Below are 11,204 nucleotides of genomic sequence, written 5' to 3' on the forward strand. Positions count from 1 at the left end.
AATGTGTTTGATCAAGGTGACAACACCTTCCAAGAAAGCACGATGAAGACGAATCATCCATTTTGCTACAATGAAAAGGGAAAGCACCCATGGGACAATGCCCTCAAACGTTGAAATAAGAAGTGCCAAAAAGTCAAAGGCGGACGAAAGCGGATGAAGGGTAATCTTGTATCGATTCCAATTTACCCATTGTATTCTTTTCCTAACATGTTCCATCTTTATCCTTGATAGGAGTTGTCAAATACCCGGGAAGGAAAATTCAAATGAGAGCAAATGGTATCGTTTCCAATTGTCCATTTTAATACCATTCTTGACATGATTCTTTCTTCCTTTGATAGGAAGCATCAAAGACTCGAAGGACAAATGCAAGTGAAGTGTAATGATGTGTCGTTTCCAATCTTTCGATATATAAAGATTTATGCACTAACACATTCTTTCTAATTCTTTACAGGGTTGCTAAGTTGCCATGCTGCAGGTAAGTACCCTTCTTCCAAAATTCAAATAAAAATCAAATGAAAATTTTCTTCATGAAAAAATGGGGGAGTTTATGATGTATTTGAGAAATAGCACAAAAATAGAATTGTGAAAGCAAACTTTTCACAAAAATTTTGAATATCGTCTTTATCCAAAAATTGCCTTGGTGTTTGACGGATCATTCATTTTGCATCAAAATTCCCTGTGGAGATTAATCAATCCGTGATGATCTCGACAAAATGAAAGGGAGATGTTAATCATGCCAAGTGAGAAATACTTAGAATGAGGAAAGGCAAGCTATTCCCAAACACGTCCCATAAACACTTTGAGAGTTGAGCGGAAAAGAAAACATGTGTTGTTTAAGGATAAGAGATTCATTCGCGAGTATTACATAGATCAAAGTGAAAAGAGGTATTTCTTTCGTCTATCCTATACACTACTGATCATCATAGTTAAGCCCATTTGAGCCTTTAAATGTGAAGAATTCACAAAATACCCCTGTCAAGAACCACCCCACAACGGGGCAGATTTGGAGATTTTGTTTGACACTATTTGGTGAAAAAGAAGAGAAAGATTTCTTTGCTCTCACTTGCATCAATCGTTTAGTGGTAAGTTCAGATGAATCCTTATGGAAGCTCGAAGCATCCCAAAGTGAAGAAGAGCATTCATTTCTCTATCCAAATACTCATACCCTTTGTTCAGCCAAGTTGAGCCTGAATATTCATTTCTAAAGCCCGAGTGGTGATTATCTCCCTATACTGGGGCAAAGCACGTGATTTACCAAGGCAATTGGTGCTTATGTGATAGAGTATAAAAAAAAAGAAAATCTTGAAAGTCCTAGGAGCTCAAAATGTTCAAATGAGCAAAAAAAAATCAAATGAAAGCTAGGGGGCATGAAAAAGCAGTGTGCCTGGTAAAAGCAAGGTCAATGCCCATAAAAAAAAAATAGTCACATCTAGAGAAAAGTTTGCTTGTAAAAAAAAGGATGTCAAAAGAAAATGCTTGCATGTAGAGAAAATCATTGCAAATGCAAAAGTCATTGGAGAAAAGAGCAAAGCTTTTGCATTGAAATGATTAGTCAATGGACTTTCGAGACAAATTGGATTTCAAAAGGCAAGTGTCCTCGAAAAGATTGGATGATACGGTAATGATGCCATGATAATCACCAACTTTTGAATCCCTTTTGAAAATTTATGAGCCTTTCGAGACTTTACCCAAACCAACATTACAACCCTTCCCCGAAGTCTCTTCTGATTGGGATGATTCAAGTAAAAATAAGGACTTTACAAAGAAGCTGTCGCTTGAAGAAGTGGAGGCAAGGTTGTCTTATTTTATCTTAAGGTTTCTTGACTTGTAAACCTGGCGAAGATGCTGATCCACAATTATTTCATTTCTTAACCGATAATGCTTATCCTTTGTTGAAACCATGACCAAACCTGCATTACAGTCCTTAAAAGACCTCTTGGATTGCTCAGTGCGTACTTATTGCGAATGATTCTCGAAGCCTTTGACACTGGTAGTGTGAGGTATATAGAGAGCACATGCCTATCCCACATCAATGGATGTGAGTAAACAACCTTCTCTGAGAGCTTGCGAGAAGCCCTTTCTGACTAAGGAACTCTTGTTTGGTATATTTAACTAACCCTTTCCATGAGCCAAGGTCTTTCTGACAAAGGTTTATCTCCTAAGAGAATTTGATGATTAATGACATTTCCCAAGCCCAATGGCAATTTTGTGATATTGAATGATGCTAAATGTTTGAAGCTAATTCGATTTGCTCATGCAATCAACACTTTGTCAGCGATACTATTCTTTTGATCGTGTCCTTCATGACGCCTGAATGATATCAATCTCGCCTGGTATGCTTCCCCTACCAGGGCACCTGTTATAACATATTCCGTTAGATGTGCAGTTGCCATTTCGGAATCTTCTTGATTGATAGGTTTACAGCCTCAGAATTGCACGGTGAGCTTTTGCAGCCCGGAGTACCCTATTGACCTGGCGAGCTTTCGCAGCCCAGAGTCTTTTTCTTTGCAGGGTGAGCTTCTGCAGCCCGGAGCACCCCTTCCACCTGGCGAGCTTTCGCAGCCCAGAGTCTTTTTCTTTGCACGGTGAGCTTCTGCAGCCCGGAGCACCCCTTCCTCCTGGCGAGCTTTCGCAGCCCAGAGTTTTTTCCTTTGTACGGTGAGCTTTTGTAGCTTGGAGCACCCCTTCGACCTGGCGAGCTTTCGCAGCCCAGAGTCTTCTCCTTGCACGGTGAGCTTTTGCAGCCCGGAGCACCCCTTCGACCTGGCGAGCTTTCGCAGCCCAGAGTCTTCTCCTTGCACGATGAGCTTTTGCAGCCCGGAGTTTCCTTTATTTCTCTTGTAAACATTAGGTAAGTATTTTTACCCTCTTTAAAAATTAAAAAAAAAAGAATAGAAGAAAAAAAAAAGAAAAAAAAATGAGGCCTTCACAGGTATGCCTCTAAGCCATGCTCCTTATGTCAAATCCTTTGTGAGAAACTTAGGCACCTCAAGTCCTTCGTGAGAAACTTAGGCGCAATCTGTCAAATCCTCGGGTGAGGAACCCCGTATGCTCATTCTTTGAGTCTTTTCAAGCCCTACAAGCGAAACTCACCTGACAATCCATCAAATCCTCGGGTGAAGAGTCCCGAGTGTTCATTCATTGAGTCTTTTCAAGCCCTATTGGTGAGGATCCACCCGGCAATCCATCAAGTCCTCGGACAAGGAACCCTAGGTGCTCATTCTCTGAGTCTGTTCAAGCCTCGCTGGTAAAGAGCCTCTGAGTAATCCGATCCAACCTACAGGTATGTAAACCCAGGTACACATCAAAGGTTTGTGGTCCAACCTTAAACCACGCATCAAAGGTTTGTGGTCCAACCTTAAACCACGCTTCAAAAGTTTGTGGTCCAACCTTAAACCACGCGCATCAAAGGTTTGTGGTCCAACCTTAAACCACGCATCAAAGGTTTGTGGTCCAACCTTAAACCACGCTTGAAGGTTTGTGAGTCGGCGCTTCCAACCTTAAACCACGCTTCAAAGGTTTGTGGTCCAACCTTAAACCACGCATCAAAGGTTTGTGGTCAACCTTAAACCACGCTTCAAAGGTTTGTGGTCCAACCTTAAACCACGCATCAAAGGTTTGTGGTCCAACCTTAAACCACGCTTCAAAGGTTTGTGGTCGAACCTTAAACCACGCATCAAAGGTTTGTGGTCCAACCTTAAACCACGCTTCAAAGGTTTGTGGTCGAACCTTAAACCATGCATCAAAGGTTTGTGGTTCAACCTTAAACCACGCTTCAAAGGTTTGTGGTCCCACCTTAAACCACGATTTCCAAAAGTTTGTGGTCCGACTTTAAACCACACTTTATTCATCTTATTTTATTTTACTTATTTTATTCTCATCTTATTTTGTGGTCCAACCTTAAACCACACTTTATTCATCAAAGGTTTGTGGTCCAACCTTAAACCACGCTTCAAAGGTTTGTGGTCCAACTTTAAACCATGCATCAAAGGTTTGTGGTCCAACCTTAAACCACGCTTCAAAGGTTTGTGGTCCCACCTTAAATCACGATTTCCAAAAGTTTATGGTCCGACTTTAAACCACACTTTATTCATCTTATTTTATTTTACTTATTTTATTCTCATCTTATTTTGTTTTATTTTATTTTATTTTATTTTATTTTTTCTCTTGCGTAAAGCCAACTTTCGCTTTCCTTCCGCTGACAAATTTAGGTGTCTTTTGTCTTTGAAGGGAACCTCTTCGAGCTCCCCTTCAAAGAGGGGCAGCTGTTGACACCTAAATTTTGCCTATTCATTTAAGATTTAATTGCATGAAAAATTAGGGATTGATTTTTAACCCCTAAACAAAAATATTTTCATTAAGTTATGTGGCATGTAGACATTAGGCGCATTTGCATTAATAGATTTAGTGAAACAAATTTTCGCTTTATTTTACTTTTTTTTATTTTTATTTATATAAAATAATTAAAAAAAAAAGAGAGAGAAAACAAAGGGGAGCTCTTCCCCGTAGCTCTCCCTCTGACACTTGCGAAAAAGAAGAAAAATGGGGAAAGGACAAAAAAAGGGGAGCTGAACATTTCCTTCGAAAGAAGAGCGGAAGAAGACAAAAGAGTGGAAAGGCATTTGCTTTCTCTCGTCCAGAAGGGGAGCTACAGGAAGAGCAAAAGGAAGGGAAAGGATTTCAAAGAGAAAAGGACAAAAAAAGAAGGACCCTTTTTCTTTCTTTGACTGACATGAAGGGCTCCCTCTCTCTTTGAACCGTGCAGTCCATTCATCAAAAGGGGACGTTCTGCACATACTAAGAAAAAAGACGGGGGGTGAAGCAAAAAGGGGGGAGTGAGCTCGAGAGAGACATCCAGAGAGAGAAATCCGAGAGAGAGACCGAGAGAGAGAGTGAGTTCGAGAGCGTCGGAGAGTGAGATCCGAGGGAGGAACGGTCTCTTGTCCGCGACCATCACGCCTCAACCGTGGCCGCCGACGCTCCGACACATCCCGTTCCACGCGGTAGGTGACGAATCCGAGCCACTGTTGGGTTTTGTTTCGTGTGACTCGGGGCCGATTTCCGGAGGATTTCGGCTCGGAGCCGTGCGAGGCGACCGGACGTAGTCCGATCTGTCAAGTTCGCCGCTGTTCGCCGCCGCCGAGCCGGATAGGGAGTGCCACAGCCCCCTCCCCTGTTTTTCTTTCTTCCCCTGTTTCTGCCGTTTGGTCTTGTCTTGGGCTCACTGGCCGGAGCTCGCGCCCGCTCGGCTCGCGCGAGTTCCGGCCCGTGATACCACGTGCTTGATCCTGCTTGTTTATGCGTCTTTGTGCGTGAATTTCGGATGCGTTTGAGCCTCGATCGAACCTAAAATCCATTGTTTTTGTCGACGCTCGCAATGTGTTTGTTAATATGCCTGAACCAACTCCTGAGTTTGGCTTTGTTTCGCTGCATTTTTGGGGACGACGGATGGTCCCGGCGTGCCATCGGTCGCCGCGGCGGTCCCGGCGTGGCCACGAAAAGGAGCGAACAGCCAGTCCCTTGTCGGGATCTGGCTAGTTCACAGCCCCAGCCCCTCGTCGGGGCTTGGGCGATCTCGCTCGGCCGCCGGTCACCACGGCGGTGACCCGAACGGAGGACGCAGTCACCCCTCGGTGGAGTGGCGATGCGAGCCGAGGCGGTGGGTCGCTGGCGCTTCGGCAGGCCGGTGAAGGCGAGTCGCGTCAGGTAGTGGCCGCGGACGCAGCGGTGGGCGGTGGCCGAGCACGACCTCGGCCATGAAGGTCAAGGCTCGGAGCGGCCGGCATTCGCGCCGCGGGGCTGGTGCGAGTTGGTGACGCGGCTGCGAGTCGGGTCAGGAGCCGGGTCGCGGGCACTAGGGTTTCCGGCGAATCGGGTTGGCGGCCGCGAACCGGGTCGGGCGAGCGGGTCGAAACCGGGTAGGGTTTGGCTCTAGGGTTTTGTTCGAATGGGCCGAATAGGTTGTGGGCCGGAGCTTTTAGAGTTTTGGGCTTTTATTTATTTAAAAAATTTTGGGCTGGGCCTTTTCTTTTGTTCTTAAAAAAAAATTTTGCCTTACCGGGCTCAACAAATGAGCCCGGTTCGGCGGTGGACCCGGGCCGGCGCGCCCGGGTCAGTCCTGATCCGGGTCGGATGTGGAGATCCGACCCGGATCCGTTTTATATTATTTTTAACATTATATTATTATTTTAATATATAAAAAAAATTTTAAAATAAAAAAATTCGAAAAATTTTAAAAAAAATTTTTAAATTTTTTTTTTCGAAAATCAAAAATTATGAAATTGGGTTTTAAAATTGTTTTTCTCCCTTTTTGTGTGATTAGCTTATGTTTGATTGCACCTCGTTTGATTCACACGCCTTGAATTGCGCGTTTAATTTAATCTCGCATGTGGTCAACTATGAATGTTAGGTTTAGGTATTAATTTTTGCTTCCCTTAACTTAGTTAGGAATGGAATTTTGAGACTCCCGATTAGTGTGAACACGTTAGGTGGTGAATTGAACAAGATTAGGTACCGAAAGGGCACTAATTAGTCAATTAGTGTAATCAAGTCCCCGTACCCTTTGAATCTCTGGTTCGTAGAAGTAAAGCATTTCTCCCGTGCTTTACTTGGGTGTCTAATCGACCTACCAAAAATCGATTAGTGGCGACTCCTAAATGAAATCGATTTGCATGTTAACAACTTAAACTTAAGTCGCGAATTGGTATGGGCTTGGGAGAGCTCGAGCTAGGTTTAACTTAGTAATCCATTAGCCAAACCCCTTAGGCGGCTGAGCTGGTTCGGGGAGGTCGCGACATAACCATTCTGTTTTTCTATTTCTGTTCCAGAAATAGGTTTGGAACAGAAATCTGTTTGGTAACGAAATTCCAATTTCTATTTCTGGAACAAATTTTTGTTCCGAAATAGGTTTGAAGCAATCGAAGTTAAAATTTTTAGCTTCTTTATTTCGGAACAGGAAATGAGAAACAAAGTTTTTTGTTCTTCTCATCACTTTCCCTCACTACTAGCCGGTCGCTCACCCGCCGCCCATCGCCAGCTGCCACCGCCCACCGACCGCCGCTACCCGTCGCTGGCCGCCGCCGGCGGTCACCGTCTCCTGCCGCCGTCTACCCTCCTCCCCCTACCGGCGGCCGTACCAACCACCATCTCCCGCCGCCACCCGCCTCCCACCCCCGGCCTCCCTCCTCCGGCCACCGCCGCCCGCCTTTGGCCGCCGCCCACCTCCCACCGCCGGCCGCCGTGGGCCGCCGGCTGCCACTGTCTCCTGCCGCCACCCTCCTTCCACCCCCGACCTCTCTCCTCCCGCCATCGCCGCCCACCTCCCACCGCCAGCTGCCGTCCACCGGCCACCATCTCCCACCATCGGTCGCCCTCCTCCCATCGCCGGCCGCCGTCCACCGACCACGATCTCTGGCCAGCCGCCGTGGGCTGCCGTCCATCGGCCACCGTCTCTCGCCGCCGGTCGCCCTCTTTTGTCCGCCACCCACCTCCCACCGCCGGCCACCGTTGGCTGCCGCTCGCCGTCCATCGGCCACCATCTCCCACCGTCGGCCATCGTCTTCCCGCCGCCGCCCGCCTCCCACCAACGGCCACCGTCTCCCGCCGCCACCCACCCTCCTCCCGCCACCATCCACCGCCCGCCGACCACCCGAGAAGAAGAAATTTTGTGCCGTTATCAAACAAATTTCTGTTTCTGGAACATAAATTTTGTGTCGTTATCAAACGTATTTTTTTGCTAAGAAACTCCTCCAGAAACAGAAATAGAAAAATCAATTTCTGGTCAGAAATTGATTTCTGAAACAAAATGGTTACCATTCGCAGCCCAACTCGTCCTTTCAGATCCGCATGGAATCAATCCTCGTTTTCCAAGGTGTAATAAAACATAAAACAAAGACTTAGTTACGACTTCCGTTAAGTTTAACTAAATCGCTGTTCGTCTTAGAGAAACTAATTTAAATATTCAGTACGATAATTCTTCTTTACGTTCGGGTTTTGTGTTTTTGCTTTCTTTAAAAGGCGAAAAACTTCTCTTTTGTCGTGCTAACGGATATGGATTAATAAAGCGTGGAGATTTGTCGCAGGTTAATGTCTCCGTGGGAAAGCTACGTACTCTAGATGTTGTGTTCACACTTGTATGAAGAAATTAAAAAAAAAACAGAGAGGAAAAATAATTAAAAAATAAGTAAATAAAAATGAAGTAGAAGAACCTTGATTTTAAATGAACAAATTCAAACTTGAAACGGATCTTTCTAATTCACTCCATCTCCTTCTTTTCCATATCTTTAGTTCATGTTGAAGTTTTACGACTCTCCTTAGTTTTTTGTTCACGTCAAAGCTCCACGAAAATGATGAGAGACTTTTTTGTGATATTAACCAGTTTATTTTTTATAAGTTAATTAATGCGTTTCACCAGTATCCTATACTTTAAAATAATAGCCCCCCCTTTTTTTTATAATTCTCAAAGAGAATCATATGACTATTCATCGTTCAAACTTTTTATTTGTTTTTAAAAAATCACACGCAATCTTTTGAAGTCTCAATTCCACGAAATATCTAAATTTGGAAAGTCAACAGATTGAGCTAGAGTAATAGAGAAAAAAAGTTGAGCTCAAGAAGCGGAAAGTGAAAGTAGACAAGGCCATGTAGGATTGAGACAGGATTTTGCAGAGGTCGAAGATCTTTGTGGAGAAACCATGGAGATGGATCCTGGAGACCTGAATATAATGGTGTTATCACAGCTTCGGCATCGCTCATGGGTCACGATCATTACTCCCTTTTTCCCGGGCTTCGGCATCAACTTGAGGAGCTCTGGGACAAAATTAAAATGGCCTGCAACACGGGGGACGTGCGATGGGGTTTGGCCAGCTCCTTCGAGGATCTGTCTCCTCTAGGATGAGCGCATTGCTTCTGATCAAGTCATTCAGTTCATCGACATTGCCTATCTGAGCTGCTTCTATAAACCTTGGGTCCATTTGAGCGAGTATACCAATCTGTACTGCTGCTGCTAATTAGAACTAATAATGATGCATGTGCACAATATGGTGCAGGTCCTCCTCTAAGCAGGAATTGTGGTTTTATATGTTGGAAATTGCTTGATCATGGGAACTTTAAAATTACAGCATCTACACTTTGATTCCTTCATGGGATTAGTCACAGATCTTTTGAATCTATCTCTAGTATAATCCTACTATTAACTCTCATGAAACAGACGAATCAGAGTTGAGGAGCAATTTTAACTGCAACATGACCTTTCCCTTAAGAAAATAAAATACAAACGTGCTACAAGGTCCGGACACATTCAATAAGAAAAACAAGATTAGGGCAAATCATCCGTGGACATTACACGATCGACTGGAGAGAACCAAGGGTATCAGATCGACTCATGGCGTTGTCGATAAACCCCATTTGGGCGCTGCATACTGTTTGGATTTGTTTGCCCAGACCTTGGGGGCAGATGATCCCCAAGACATAGGATATTAATCCGGGAAAGAAATTCTATCCCCTTACCCAAATATCGTGCTATTTTAATCTGTATCAATAGAAGAACAACTGGTATCAGGATCGCCAGTGTGCCTATCAATGCTGCTCCTACAAGACTGAAGTTTTCATCCAGTAACGACCTGGACGGCACGTTCACCATGCAGCTAAGGTAAGTCCAAACCATCGCCAATGTGGAGAGCATCAGCGGCAACTTCAGCGGACGATCTTTCGTGAGACCGATGATCGTCTGAACAGAAAGCAAGAATCCGAATGTGTTGCTGCTCAGGAAGGATAATAAAGCCAAATTCCTCCCGGTGGTACTTGTCAGGAAATATGAGTATGATGCAAGGAGGCCTTGCTTGGTACCCATTTCGACTTTTTTAAGAAAGGTTGGAGGCTGGAGCACGGCTTGGTAGGTCGCGCTTGCTATGAGCACGGCTACAACCAGCAAGTCGCTGCGTATATCGCCCGACGACTCTCGTCCTTGGTTCAAATCTTTTGATAGTGATAATGGCGGATGATCATTTTCGACTGCAGGTTTCACAACTGATTGATAGCTGGCAGCTCCCTCGATATCATCTCCGTCGCTTTCCACCAGGACTATTTGTGACAGGGGCAAGTTTAAATGTCCGTGTTTGGCTCCGGCTTGCATGAGGATTTCTCTAATCTCTCGATCAGAGCGAGATGAGACATCGAGAGGGGTTGAGCCACTCTTGTTCAAGGCGTTCACCTCCACGATCCCGGACTCCAGGGCATGCCCACAAAGCATGAAGTCAACCACCTGCAATTTTTTTCCGTCTTTGTTTTGCTGTCATTAATTTTGAGACATCAAGACAATACAGAAAAAATTGGGCATAGACGAGACATCCTTCATTCTAGTGATGATCAAACAGACCCTGATTCAATAAATTCCTTTGCTTAGAATATTTTTGCATATTGTAGGGATACCAAATTAAAACCCTCACCGAAATAATGTGCAAATAAAAGTGCGATAGAAAAGGGAATCGCGTGACTCGCCTCAAAATTTTTGGCGGCTGCAGCAAGGTGCAAGATTGTATCACCTGCTCCTTGTTGTGCTGCTTCGGATGCTCCACCAACACAACCATCGCATCAAACCGGTTGTTGTTCACAGCGAGGTGAAGCGCAGACTCCTCACGGGCGGTTGTCTCTTCGGCGGACTCGGGTGAAGCGGAGAGCAGTAGCTTCATGACATTGAGCTCCCCGTTGACGACAGCGTAATGCAAAGGTATTCTCCTCTCCCTTCCCTTCACAGAGCACAGGTGTTGACGCCCTCTCAAGAGCTCGCTCGCGATCTCAACATCACCTTGAGCTGCCGCTATGTGCAAAGGACTGAAGCCATCCGCATTCACTTTTTCCGCGAACTTCGGCATCAACTTCAGGAGCTCGCGGACGCAATTCAATCGGCTGGCCACACAAGCGACGTGCAACGGTGTGTGACCGGCTCCTTCGAGAGCCGCCTCCTCGAGGATGAGCCCATTGCTTCTGATCAAGTCGATCAGCTCATCGACGTTGCCCTTTTGAGCTGCTTCAAACAACCTTCGCTCCATTTGAGGTGTGAATATGTGTATATGTGTCCTACTAATCACAAGAAATGATGTGCACAATGCAGTTTGCTCCTCTGAGCAGGAATCATGGTTTTATATGTTGGGAAATTACCTGATCAGGGGACGGCCTCTTCTGGGGACGCTTTGGGTTGTACTTGG

General features: G+C 45.2%; 1 pseudogene; it reads right to left on the reverse strand.

Moving 5' to 3' along the window:
• Positions 1-9,245: 9,245 nt before the first annotated feature.
• LOC115669301 (ankyrin repeat-containing protein BDA1-like) lies at positions 9,246-11,204 on the reverse strand (annotated as a pseudogene).

Source organism: Syzygium oleosum, unplaced genomic scaffold (genome assembly GCF_021117445.2).
Source record: "Syzygium oleosum isolate NSW1041296 unplaced genomic scaffold, Sole_v2.1 Sole_v2.14, whole genome shotgun sequence".
Taxonomy (NCBI): domain Eukaryota; kingdom Viridiplantae; phylum Streptophyta; class Magnoliopsida; order Myrtales; family Myrtaceae; genus Syzygium; species Syzygium oleosum.